The sequence below is a fragment of the Lactuca serriola genome, chromosome 5 (genome assembly GCF_051521515.1).
Source record: "Lactuca serriola cultivar US96UC23 chromosome 5, Lser_US96UC23_V15, whole genome shotgun sequence".
Taxonomy (NCBI): Eukaryota; Viridiplantae; Streptophyta; class Magnoliopsida; order Asterales; family Asteraceae; genus Lactuca; species Lactuca serriola.
The window spans coordinates 114,365,289-114,380,519 of record NC_136412.1 but is presented as its reverse complement, the minus strand read 5'-3'; the positions used below and the strand labels follow the sequence as shown (position 1 = coordinate 114,380,519).

Here is a 15,231-nt window from a genome sequence, read left to right as displayed (position 1 = left end):
AACACATTGCATAAATAAGTAGATTATATATCTCATCATAAATGAATAATAGAAAACAAAATTACAATATACCAATTAACTATTTTCCTTATAATCAAAACTAATACAACTCAAACAAAAATTTGAATACAATAATTAACTATTATTCTATAATTCATAAATGAATAAGTCACTTTGCAGTGTTCTGTGGAATTCGACAGTCATACATGAATAAGTCTTCAACATTTCCACTTTATAATGTTTTCTTAAACACGGCCATTCCAGCATTACATTCTAGAAGATCTTGGATTTCACTGTACAAATGTAGAAACATAAATCTCTTACAATTTTAATCATAAAGGAATAAAATACAAGACAAAGATGAAAACACATAATAATCATAAATGAAAAAAATCATATTATTTAATTCATATATGATTAGAGTCTTATTTATATATGATTAAAGTCCAATTCATATAACTTGCTTTATATATTTTTATAAGCATCATTTATATTTGACATACAAACGGTCTCTTCGCACCTTAGCCAATCAAAATAAAGGAACATGAAAAAATAAAAATAAAAATAAAAACTTTTTGCCAAATTAACAAGATGGTGTTCCAATAAGATACCTGAACATAGGTGCAATTAAGTTGCTCTAACCAATCGGTTTTCACGCAGACCTTTTCATCAAAGAAAACATGGCTACTTATTTTGAGAATGGAAGCAATGGTGTATCCTAATGCCATTAATCCACCAAGAAGACGCACACTCATTTCAAAGGTGATTCTAGGTGATATAATGAATGGACTATCAGACACCCATTCCAATAAAATTACAAATAACAATTTACTTTATCCTTACAGCTGATCTTTTAGTATAAAAAAAATCAAGATTTGGAAAAGATACATACCTCAAACATAAGATTGTACTTTCCATCCATGTTTCTCATCCTGAGATATGATTGACAAGCTTCAGGGTCTTCACCAGGTGGAAGAAGATAAATGTCATACGTTTTTTCTTTTCTTTCTTGATGATCTGGAGAAAGAACTGCTTTCATTTGCTCTAGTGTCACTGACTTTTTAGACTACAAAATTAAACAAAAACCAGTCACTAAAATGAGCCTTGTAAATTCCCTTTTGAACAGTAAATGAGGAGCTAACCTTCAAAAGATAACTGGGATTTTGAAATCCGAAGAAAGGATTGAACTTGTTTATAATTTTTATATGTGCAGTATGTAGATCAGGCTCGATGAAAGCTTTGTACATAGGATATACATGAGTGCAAGGATAGCTTTAATCATATAGAGAACAAAACTCGAAAAGATATATGATTAGTCGATTATAAAAATAATCAAATTGAAATATGCGGTTTCAGAGATTTGATGAATGATTTCTTCAGGTTCTTGACCAACACGTTGAATTTCCCTTAAAACCCTCTTGACAAGATCAAAGTGTACTCCACCAGTTACAGAGACACGAAGATCTAGCAATGGCCGTAGCTTTTAACTTAGTGCATAAATTCCTTCTATAATGACTATCCGAGAAGAAGGAACCTCGACTTTAAGTAACGACGATCAAAGTAGGTAAACGGAAGTGTCGGGGAAGGGATGTATGTTGGTGATGGTTGATATGTGCATATTTAGCCCTTTATTTAATATTGATTTTTATCATTTATTAGCTATTTATTTGCATATTATGGACAAAAGATACTTAAAAGTGTTTGAATTGTGTTTCCAGTTCAAAAGGAATGCTCGGAAACAAAAAGAAGCAAGAGTAACCATCTGGAAGATTTGGAATGATCAAAAGAAGAAAAGACCAAAAAAATGGAAGGAACTCGGCGAGTCTGGCATCGGCTCAACGAGTCGCTACGAAGATTCGCGAAGCTGAGGAATCCTTAACTTGTCGTACACGGGGATTAAGTGATGGACTCGATGAGTCGGCCATGGACTTGGCGAGTTGGGTCAAATCTATAAATACGGCTTCTCAGATCGATACAAAGAGAGGCAGAGAACCCTTGGGGAGAAAAGCTGCGAATTAAAGTCAGAGAAGACCTAGAGAACGAAGATCAAACCCTAAATCCGATTCCGAAGGAGATTAGAGGCAATTTTCATTATTCTTAATTCAATCTATTGTTTTTCATCATGTATAGACATATAGATTTTGTTTTTATGCTTTCAATTGCCTCAATCATGAGCTAAAACCTCTTAACTTCTGTTTGGGGAGACAATCTTGAGACTATGGTTTGATTTATGGTAGGATTAGTATAATATTGGTGATTTTGTTACTTTAAGCTTGTTAAGGAACCTTATATATGAATGATAACTATTTTATGTTAATAGGAAGATAATTAAGTTGCATGAACATCTCTTAATTGTTTACCTCATATAATTTATGTGAACACTTTATTATATGACTAGGATTAGCGAATGTGAAACTAGAATTAATAAGAAAATAAGTAAATTTACGTGTGAGCTTGTGTGATGACCATCAACAAGAGGTTAACTAAAGGACCAAATTAGTTAACCATTACAAGTCTTAATTAAACTGAATAAATAACCTAGGGAATTAAATTAATTTAGACAACTCGCCACTATTTGAGTTAGTTTGTTTTCTAAGGATTAGTGTAGTGAATGTGAACCTAATCACCTGAATCGGTATCCAATAGAAGAGTTAATCCATTGCACTATTACCATAAAATCAACCATAGGATCAATTGAGTTGAACCTAAACAGAAGTCTCCTTCATTATTGAATTTAGTCGAATCTTTTCTTATCTAGTTTTCAATTAATTAGTTTAAGTATTAGTTAGTAAGTTTCTAGTCTTGTAAAACTAGAGAAAACCCTCTCTTTTATTATTTGTTAGTTGCTATTAGATAATTTTAGTAATTAGTTTAAATTGCCATTCCTTGAGTTCGATACCCTGCTTACTAGAACTATACCACCAATAGACAGGTCCACTGCCTTTGTGAGATTAATTTGAATTTTATAAGTAGGATTAAAACTAGTCTGTTTTACACACATCAACGACTCGATTAGGGTTTAAAGGTTTGAAACTTGTATTTAGAGAGTGAGAGGAAGAAGGATACGTGAGTGAGAGACAGGGGAAGAGAGAAAGAGAGATTCCAGTAACTTGACAAAAATAGGCTAATGCTTAATGACCATATTACCCTTTAGTCTATTAAAAATTTACAAATTCATCCTATGACTTTTAGAAATTTACAATTTCATCTCATGACTTTTATAAATTATATTAGCCTTACATCGTAATATTTGAAGAGCTCAGATATGTTCTCGCGTTCTCAACCTTTTTGGTGTTCTCATTTGATCCTACTCCTATATATATATATATATATATATATATATATATATATATATATATATATATATATATATATATATGTATGTCAGAACAGTTCAACCAAAATTCATTTAAAATCTAATATTTCAAATGCTTTTTAATAATGATTGTAAAAATTTTAGCATGTGTTACTTAATTGATTGATTAATAAGAATATTAATGTTTTGAAACTCCTAACCCTTAAACTTATATTATTTAATTTGTTAGTTAACTAAAATATTTTTCCTACAAACATTTTTTCTTGAATCTCATACATTTGAAACCCCATTTTTTAACTTCCTCAAACCACATTCATTTGAAACCCCTTTTTTAAGTAATGCAACTCAAAAGTTTTCTTAATTATGATTTAACACTCAAAAGTTTTATAAAATATATTATGTTTAATTAGCATTTAGTGAAAAGTTTACTATAAAAAGGTCAATCTTTTGGGAAAACGTGCATACAAATCATATAGAAATATCATAAAGAAAACAAACTGAAAGGTTTTTGTGTTTGGTTGAGGTCTTATGACCACTTCTGGAGATATGCTATTATGTTAGAGCTTTTAATTTGTAAGTTTGTTATACTAATTCGTTTTTATATTTTCTTCGTTTTTGGATTATTGTAATACAACCATTGTATATTGTGGTATAATTGTTAATATATTGATCATATGTTATATAGGGTGATGTCGAAAATATTTGTGACAACCCAAGTTGTCCCGTTACATTTCCCCGTTACCGTTAACGAAATATTTTAGTTTATAAAAGTTCCGTTAATTGGAGGTCGTCACTTAAATAAACATCACAATTATTTATGTTTAATAGGCCGTTTAGTCGTGATAAAAGGAAATAAAAACACATAACACATATTTGCATTTAGTTGGAAAAGTTAGTTTTTATTATTACAACCACTAAATCGGGTGCGACCAAATGCCCCGTATAACGACAGTATCGGGTAGAATCCCACTGAGCCCCAACTCCAACCCCTATATAAGGGTGAGTGGAGTCCATTGGAGACTTTTGACACTCTCCAAACTCTCCCTCTCTCTCTACGACTTTTTCCAGAGCCAAAAATCGTCCGTTTCGAGCCCCAAACGAGTAGGTAAACTATCCTAACTCGTTGTATAACTTATCTAGCGTACAAATTCGAGTTTAAAACATAAAATAGGGACAGCATCATGAGTTTACGGCCCAAGAACACTCTTGGGCCGTGAACACCAATTAATGGGGTTTTTAAGCCCCAAAACCCCTCCAAATTGTCCCTAAGGCTTAGATATGACTTGTAGGCTTATGGAATCGGACTTAGAACACCTTGAACTGGCATTTGGAAGAGTAAACAAGAGTTTACTGCCCAAGAACATGCTTGGGCCGTAAACTCCTCTTCATGGGGAGTAAACTCATTTTTGTGTGTTAAAAATGCCCTTAAACACACCAATGGTCTTAGATTAAATTCTAGAATTGACCAACAACAAGCTAGGGACCTTAAATGCAATTAAAACAACTCCATAAGGAGCTTACGGCTGTAAACCCCTCATGGAAGGGTACCTGGCCCGTAAACTCCCACAAAGGGGTTATTTGGTGCCCTAAACTCCCCATTTGACTTGGAAAAATGCTTAGGAATTTACCCACTACCACTTAAGCCCTTAAAACACCAAAAGAAAGAGGGTATAGGAGCTTATGGCCGTAAGCTCCCTTGCTTAGGGCCGTAAACTCCTCAAAGGGGCTATTTCATGCTTTAAACTCATTCACACTTTATGGTTTTGGACTTACAATAATTCCATGAGCAAGTAGAAGCCTTAAAACACCCTAGACGCTACCCGGGACACCCAAACACTTATCTAAAGTGTTTTCCGCTCCTTTAAGCGCGTATACTTGTTTAATTAGTATTAATATACTAATTGTATGTGAACATATGTTATCATATGTTAAATAGGTCATTGAGTGTGTTCGAGTCCTTACGTGACACCGAACGCCCAAACGACACCTTCGTCGGACCTACTTACACCAGGTGAGTTCATACCCCTGAATGAACCTTTTAAATGTTTTTACATGTTTTATAGGGGGGAATACAAGTTAAACATGCCAGTTATCATATCAATCACATGTGATTGATAACCCGCATGCACAAGATTTTACCACTGTACACTGTTTTACCGAGTAGGACACTATAATGGTTTTCAAAAAGGTTTTCAATTGTTCAAAACTCTTACTTACACTGTTTTAGCTAAATTCATTTTAAACTGGTTTATAAAGGTTCCAAAGATTTTAAAGTTCCTTTCACGATGTATACTTCTACTTGTTTGTTACTGCTGCTTCGCTTTTACTTATTTAAAAGTCCTACTTGATAACGCATTTCTTTTGTGATACACTTATACCTGATGGATGCTGATACTTATTCACACTCTTACTTAGTGATATGATTCTACTTCACTTATACTTGATATCGCCTCTACTTCACTTATACTTGATACGTTCTTACTTCACTTATTGTCGTCACTACTTCGTGATACACTTATACTTGTTCGACACTCCTACTTCACTTGTGACCGCTTCTACTTCACTTGTTAGACACTCTTACTTCACAAGGATCACTTCTACTTGATACACATTCAGCCGTAGTTAGATGTATGTATGTGCTTATATAGGTACATATAAGTGATGATTGAAAGACTTCGGAAGGCTCGTCCGCCCTATTTCCTTTTCTTCGTTGAGATGTGGTCTGGTAGGATCGGATGGCCGTCCGAAGGTCGTTTGGTTCATTAGTTATATACTATGTATATGGGTATGGACATACAGGAAGTCTTTAGTCAGTTCAGTTAAGAATCTCTACCTCTAGTCCACACTTACATTAGAAACACACTGCCCACTATTTGGAAGTCTCTACCTCTAGTTCAGTACTTACACACTACCCACTATTTGGAAGTCTCTACCCACTATTTGGGATGCATCTTCAGGAAACGGCCTTCTCCGTCGTCTAGTTGGTAACCAGAGTCTCCTGTAGGGAGAGCGGACATTGTGTGTATAGATCTATACGGGATTGACAACCCCGCACCCAGACTGCTAGCTACAGTCCCGGCCTACCAAGCCAACGGGTGAAAAATGTCACATCTTATAGACGCTTGTAGGGCGTCTGGAACTCTAGTCAGTATGGTTACGAGTATCCCGGGTTACCTTATAATTCATGGATTTAAGGTAACGGTACTTCACCGGCAATTTACACTGTATGTTGGTAATTCATTTTCATAGTCACACTGTTTTGACCTTACAAGACGTATCTTTCATTTGATACTGTCTGGGGTCTGTTTTCTCTATTTTAGACCTTACTAGACGCATCATTCACTTGATGCTGTCTGGGGTCTGTATTCCGCTGTATTCACTGTATCCACTGTTTTCACTGTATTCACAGTTTTGACCTTACAAGACGTATCTTTCATTTGATATTGTCTGGGGTCTGTTTTCTTTGTTTTAGACCTTACTAGACGCATCATTCATTTGATGTTGTCTGGGGTCTGTATTCCACTGTATTCACTGTATCCACTGTTTTCACTGTATTCACAATTTTGAACTTACAAGACGTATCTTTCATCTGATACTGTCTGGGGTCTGTGTTCACTGTTTGAGACCTTACCAGCTGTACCTTTCATTTGGTACCCACTGGGGTCTGTGCCTCCATTTGTTAGACTGAATCAGGCATGTCGTTCGTTCGATATTTTCCTGGAGTCTATGATTCCTTGCCTTAGTCAGTAGTCCTCACTGCTGAGGCATATGTTATTCCCTGATTTCGTTTGCTTTTTCCTCAATAATCAAATTCAGTATTTTGATAATGATAGCAAATTAGGGAAAACTACTTTTTACCACATAACACTGACCAGTCTTGGTAGAAGGCTGCTTTTATTAAAGAAAATATAGGATTTTCTGGAAAGAACTCTAAAGCACTGTAAACACTTAAACTATTACTTCATAATGTTATTTGACTAAATGACACTAAGTGCTTATGAACTCACCAGCATTTGTAAAAATGTTGATACCCGCTTTTCAAATAACATGTATTCTCAGGTTAGCATTAGACAGGTACACCCTCGGAGCTGTTGATGAAGATGGCTTAGTACCCGCCTGTACTTACTATATTTGTTTGTATACTTTGATGTATTGTAATGTAACATGTAAAACTATTACTCTTAATGCAATGTTTTGTTGTACTTTGATTTCTATAATGCATGTGTTGTGATACTTGACATGACGTCATCCACCCCAGAACGTTTCCGCCGTTCCGGTTTTGGAGTGTGACAATATTTAATTAAATATTTTAAATATGTTTTTTTTGTTTTGTAATTGTACCGTTTCAAAAAGATAATTAATTAAAACTCATACATATGTTAGACTTTCCATATATCTCCCCCCCCCCCTCTTTCTCTCTCTCTCTCTCTCTCTATATATATATATATATATATATATATATACACACACACACACACACACTAGCCGTTTACCCGCGCCAAGCGATGGGTGGGAATAGTTTCTTTTGGCAATTATTTCTATTCGGAAACATGTATGATTCGACAATTAGTTTCTTTTCAGCAAACAATAATTGCTTTCAATCCAACGATTATTTTGCTTTAGGAAACATGTAATATTAAAAATAATACATAATGTGTTGGCAAATATCCCCAAACATTTGTTTCAATCCACTGGTTTTGGAACCATTGGACTAAACATTAGTGTCAATTCAACGATTTCTTTAATGTATACCAAAACCATAATGAAAACTGATGACTTAATGGACACAATTTTCTTCCGGCGAACAGTGATTAGTTTCAATTCAGCGGTAGACATTAAATGTATGTCTGATGAATAATTCTTTTCGGAGAGTAGTTCTCTTTGTGTGATTAATTTCTTTCGAAAACATGTCATATAACCAAGAAGATGCAATGCATAGCAGGCAATTTCTTTGCATAACATGACATATTTAAATAAAAAAACATGCAATGCACCCGTAATATATCATTTATCATTAATATATATATATATATATATATATATATATATAATTTATGTTACTATGTTTGGTTAAAAATAAGAGTATGTTGCTAGTGGGGTATTTGCACGATGCAACAACAATGATTAGTTTTTTGTTTGAAGACAACGAATAGTTTATTTTCCATAAAATTTTCATTATGTTAGTAGTTTCATTTATGAAGCATGTCATATTCGAAAAACACAGTATGAAAAATACCATTCAACGGTAAAACTATCTATCATGTATGTCGTGTTTTGGGTTTAAAGTAAAGCTATATTGTTATTTTGTTTAAAATAAAAATATGTTGTTTTGATTTTTTTAATATAACCAAATTCAACAATATACAATGGCCGCCATATTTCTAATTTTATTTTAACGTAAAATTTAAATAATTTTAATCTATTATAAATCGGATTATTAATAATTATGAATGTTTTATAACCCAAGTCGGTTGAACTGGTTAGATCGTGACCCGCTGAAGAGACCGGGCCAAGTAGAAGCGTTGGTCTTTGCATAAATACTACTCCGAATGAAACGACCGAATTTATAAAAAAACGGTTGAACCGATGACAGTTGACCCGAAAAAAACCTGTCTTAATATTAAATTCTAAAATAATTAGATTAAGCGTAATTAACATCAACCGTTCACAAAGAAATTTGGATTACTACAATGTGCTTTTTAAAATCAAAAGTAGTATGTTATTATTTGAAATCTGAATGCTATAACAAAAACAACAATGCAACTATGTTCATTTTCATTAATAACAGTGGTAGGAAATAAAAATTAGAGAAAAAAAAAAGAATTTTTTTTTTTTCGCAAGAGACCGGAGTCTCGACAAACTTTATTGATAAATAAAAAATATAAATTCAGAAAAATTACAATCCAAATAAAGAGAAAAATACTAAAAATTGAACCGATCCACATCCAATGGTTCAACCATTTCCTACTACGGCAATCCTTCCCATATACCAATCAATTCTCATTAGCAGCCACATGAAGAGGGTGCCCACCAGCCACTTGAAATATAATCTATCAATGCAAAATTTATTAAGATACTTCTAAAGAAAATGACATATACAGCTAGGAAAAAAGGTTACTTTAAACTCTCTCTAGACCAAAACAACCAACAAAACCATAACCTAAATGTCCACCAACCAAATAGTAAACCAAATGCAACAATTATTAAAAAGCAAATTAACAATCTCAGGGGTAAAACTGTCCAAATCTCCAATCAAACCCCAAAAGATTGAGTGCTTACACCAAGACCATCTGATGAAAATCCATAATCTTCTGCACGAATTACCAATCAGAATACAAGTAAATCTCCCAAACCCAATAGAAGAATGGTGTTAATTGAAAGTAGGATGCTATTTTAGGAAGAAACTGAAAGTACGATTATATCATTTGTTTAAATTGGATACAAATACACACAACACAACACAATAACAGACTTATGTGATAGGGGTATAATGGTAAGTTATTTTTAGAAAAATAAAATAATATAGATGCCAGGGGTAAAATGGACCATTTGAGACCATAAGAGGAAATATATATGTAAAAACAAAAAAAAGAAACATATCAATTAATTCATAATCAATATGTGAACCTGTCTAATATAACAATTAATTAATGTTTGTGGCAGTGTGTGTTTCTAGAGCAAAAATAAGGAAAAGACCAAGAGAAGGGGTGCATGATAGGAACTGATTAAGAGCAAAGGGTGGGTTGTTGAAAAATAAAACAATCCTTTTTCTACAACAAACAAAATAAAACCACCAAGTATGAAGTGTATGAAACCACATATAACACTAAAAGTTAGAGTTTCAATCGTACTATAACTGATGAAAATATACTTTTCAACTGTAAAACCCAACTTTATCAGTTAAATCGTAGTTTATCAGAATTATGAAACAAAAAGACAAAACTAAAAACAAATGAATCATTTAGGTTATAATCCTTAGTGGTGAAAACAAATAACACCATGGACTCACAGTTCTAGAGAAAACTCATATTCTTTGGGCTTCTCCAGTGAACAAAAATGTACAAACTATGCACCATCAACATTAGGTAATGCAACAAAATCGGTTTTAGATTTTTTAAGCATAATCACACAAACACCCAGATAACCAAATAAAAAAATTATGGTTGATTGTATACCTATACTCCAGTAAAGATTGAACCTCAGGATAAATACATGTTTCCATATTTTCAACCTTAAGAGGTTTATGAAAGCAAACCATCTCCTAGTCTTAAAGTTATAGTAATAGAGCAATTCAAACCAGAAACATGCTTGGAGTCGAACGCTTATATAAGAAATGAAGAAAGTGAAATAATGATATCTGAAAGATTGGAATTGAAATAAAGATACGTGAATACCCTGAAAAGTCAGCTTCTTGTCAATATGCTCACACATAACATTGGGTTCAAACTTGATTTGCGTGGTGCAAGGGAGAATATGAAAGAAAAAACTTAAAAGATTCAAAATAATGTTCCTTTCTATACAAGAGATAAAAAGTTAAAAGCAAACCATAGTTCAATTTCTTAATCAAGTGCAAAGCCAGCCATTTCATTGAGTTTTTTTTACTGGTCTTTCTATTGTCTTTCCAATACACTTCACAAAGATCTGCCTAAAATACATGGCATTTAAAATAAAATTGCAAAACGGTTACAAAATATTGACAACTTACTATTTGATAGCAGTTCTTCACTTATTGTAAAAAAAATGGTACTTTCACATGTTTTTATCAATTTCCAAAAAATACAATTATTTGATACAAATAGATTCTAAGAAATCAAAAAGAGAAGCAAATATCTAGGTAGAGCTACTATCAGATTTGCATACACATCTAAACACACATAAACAAATTAAGGGTTATATAAAATAGGAACTAAGTAGATCGTTACCTGGATAGTATTCAGGACATCATCACTACAGAAAAATAAGCAAAGACCTGTGGAATTATAATATAGATCGGCTGCAATCTTACTACATCTTGGCAACCTCCATCCCCCAGCTCTAAACCACCATTCCCAACTCAGACCTGAGTCTGCAAAACAACAAAATTATATCTAAAAACAATCAAGATCATGGAAAAAATAGATATTAACATGTTATATATATACACAAGATACTTGATAGATTTAGGCATATGAATGTTTGGCTGCACAAAATTCTAATGAATATAACAGGAAATTTGAATTTTATTGAACTTCAAATACAAACCCATTTGAACCACAAAAGTCAGACATTATAAAGGTATAAATATAATGAGATGTTGACCTGACAGTGTTTTTAGGATGAAATAGGTTACAAAAGAACACATACCATGAAAAATGTGGACTTTCTCACTTTCCAAATCCATTTGCTCCAATGACTACTCTAAATGACTACTTTGGGTTAACCAAAAAGTAATTGATGGCACTTACCTACAACATCAAATATATATAAAATCAAATGAGCTGAAGCAATGATGAATCCCAAATAATTTAGAATTCCCTTTCTAGTGGCTAAAACAATATCAAATAAATATAAAAACATGGATGGACAATATGAAAATGGGTTAGCTTCTTAATTGGAGGCAAGAGAAAGAGGTGTAAATCTAACAATTTTCTACATAACATGAGAAGGGGTTAGCTTGTTAACATCAATGGTTGATGAACTTTCTTGATCCGTACGACCTAAAAATCAAACTAAAAATAGTAAATAGTAAAATAGTGATGAAATCTAATCGAAAACAAACTTCAATAACTACAATCTAGACATATGTTAAAAAACTATGAAGATCTGATGTAAAAATCAAAATTTTGTTCTTGTTAATTCAGAATCCCCTTCCAATTTTTCTTACCACCATCATCAAGTTGGTCCTATTTGTGTGCATGAAACCTGTAATAGCTTAGCTATGCAAGCCATTGTGGAAATCAAATTATCAAAAACTCAATTCAACTTGTAATATTATAGAACCAAAAATAGTAAGTGTTAAAACAAAAAACCATAACCGATTGTAGTAATACAACAACAAAAACATTATAGTTTGCAAAAGATGATGGTTATTGTAATATGAAGTCCACCTTCGTCACCCTGGTCAATCAACTTCAGTAGAAGTATGTCACACCCCCAAACCAAGGATGGCGGAAACGTCCGGGGGTGGAGGACTTCATGTGTAGTATCATAACAACAATGGCAATAGTGATGAAAGTAAACACAACCAACAGAGTCATGTGTTTGGTTCGTGTCAGCATCCAAGGAAGTAAAATACATGCGACATTCATTGATAATTTGTTAGTACATATTGTTTTGAGGAATTTGACCTCATAAGGGTCTACATTACATCATAATAAAAGATAAAGTTTTGGCAGTACAAAAACCCCTTTGACTAGTGTGATCACTTAGTTGCGAGGTCAACCTATTCGCAATAAAGAGTAGCACCAACGCATACTCGAAATCCTAGATTTATAACAAAATATAAGTAGCGCGAACACTACTCGTGGCGGGTAGCATCTGGTCCATGGTGGCCCTGGGATGAGGTCGAGGCTCCCTGAAGCTCCGCAATCCGGCGTTCGGCCGCGATCACTCTCTCCTCGAGAGCTGCGTGCCTCTCCTGGTACTCCCTTACCTCCGCTCGAGCAGCGGTAAGGTCCTCGATGATTTGGTCCAATGGATAGAAGTCCCTCTCCAAATCCCGGGTGCGTGCATCGGTGGCTGCCGTAATAGCGCTGAGACTTCGAACCTGGTCTGCCATTTCCCTACTCTGGTTCCCCAAGTTCGTGATGTGTTGGGTCATAACGGGGAGAGCTCTGTCAGCCGGTCCCCCATGACTGAGGTCATAGTAACCTCGTTGGTCGCCATAGGGTGACCTCTGGCGTTGTTGCCGGCTCCACCTCTCGATCATGGTTGCCCAACGGGGCTCAAGCCCGTTGTGCCCCCAGCGGTTTGCAGGTACCCTCGCAATATAAGGAGGGTTGTAGACTTCCTCCTCTGGCTCTTCTTCAGTTTCATCCTCATCCATGTCCACCTCATCGTCTTCCTCTTCTTCTTCTTCTTTTTCGTCTACCTCCTCTTCTTCTTCTTCGGGTTCTTCTTCGGGATCCTCTTCAATCAGCTCTTCGGGCTCTTCCTCAATCCAGCCGGCATTTCCCTTGTTGGGAAAGTATGGGTCTCCTGGTAGGTGAAATCCTGCCATGTCGTCTGCGCGAGAATAGAGGGGTAAGAAGCAGATAGCAGTAGATATTAATAATATTGCGATATAGCAACATACAAATACTCCTATAGTATTTTAAATGTTTAGATTTGGTTCTTATAACATTCTTTGTAGGGTGAAGTTAGGTTATTAGATTTGTTGCCCTCCTACGACTATCCCCCGATATGAGTAAGTCACTTCCCGGACTAATATAGTTGATCAGGCTATATCCTTCCCAAAACTGATTACTCATACCAAGGCATACTCGTAGCGTTCAACTCCTCTTCTTTTAGTTTATGTTCTTCTAGTTATGACACTACGCGAGTATGCAATGCATGTAGGTATACTTTTAAACAAGAATCCATTCATTTTCTAAAAGTATAACCCGTTAGGTTGTTTCAAAATCAGAGACTCTTAGTCCCAAATGTGTTTATAGTTTGTATATCCTATGTTGTTTGATATACTTAATTCACTATAAACCGTGCTCTGATACCAATCTGTCACACCCCCAAACCAAGGATGGCGGAAACGTCCGGGGGTGGAGGACTTCATGTGTAGTATCATAACAACAATGGCAATAGTGATGAAAGTAAACATAACCAACATATATATAATTGAAAGAGTTACATCATTGTATGAATTACATGTTTCAAAATCAATTACAATATGTTGACAAAATATGATAAGTTTGACGCCTCAACGTCCCATCCTCAAAAGTACTTTGTTACCTGTTTAGCGATTTCCTGAGAATATAAATAGTTTGAAAAAGTGTCAACACAATGGTTGGTGAGTTCATAAGTTTTTGTATATAATTATGAAATAGCTTGTCTCGTAATTGCATAGCTGTTCTAGAAAAATCCGATATTTTCCTTAAAATGAATGCTGTAGTCTTGTACCCAAATACTGAAACGTAGGAGTAATCTTCCTTATTTACAGAAAATAACGTGAGTTTATTTCGATATAAACGCGTATGATATTAGTGAAATTCTCGTAAATTCTTAAGTTTGTTAATACTTTCCGTAAGTTATTATAACCATACTTGACATAGACGGCCTCGTAATGCGACGTTCTTCAGGCGTCGCCGTTAAATGACACTTGTCACCACAGACCTGCCGGTCTAGCTGTTGCAAGCAGCTCTGGTGTGGGTTTGTCAAACCCAATATAGATCTATACACAACTATCACGTTCTCCCTACAAGAGACTCTGGTTACAATTTACAGGACTTTTCGACTTTGTTACTTTGGAAGTAACCCGAAGGGAATGACTCACAAATTTATTCATTAACAGATTTACGTGAACTAAACTGAAAACCCTTTGGTAAATAAGTTTGAGAAGTAAATGATACATAAACTATACCTATTATAGTTTATCCAATGTAATGTATAAGAATTCTTTTATGAATGTTTTAATACTATGAATCCATAAACTATGCTCATGATAGCTTAATTTACGTATTCTAAATGAATGAATAATCTTATCATGAATGACTATGTTTCATTTTATGATGATAAACTAACAAGGAAACACATTCAATATTTAGAACTTATCGTTATACACTTTGCTCAACATAATACAAAGTGTTATGAAAGTTATAAGCTGTTAACAAATTTTCAACCTTTTTACACTGTTTTTGAAAAGTCATAGAAAAATCATACGAAGTCGAAAACTAAATCCGTAAATTCTGAGAGTTCCCAAAATGTGTCTAGTTTACTCATAATTT

At 34.2% G+C, this 15,231-nt stretch overlaps 1 pseudogene; it reads right to left on the bottom strand.

Annotated features, from left to right (window-relative positions):
• Positions 1 to 232: 232 nt before the first annotated feature.
• On the bottom strand, positions 233 to 11,696 carry LOC145049751 (inorganic pyrophosphatase TTM1-like; annotated as a pseudogene).
• Positions 11,697 to 15,231: the final 3,535 nt, after the last annotated feature.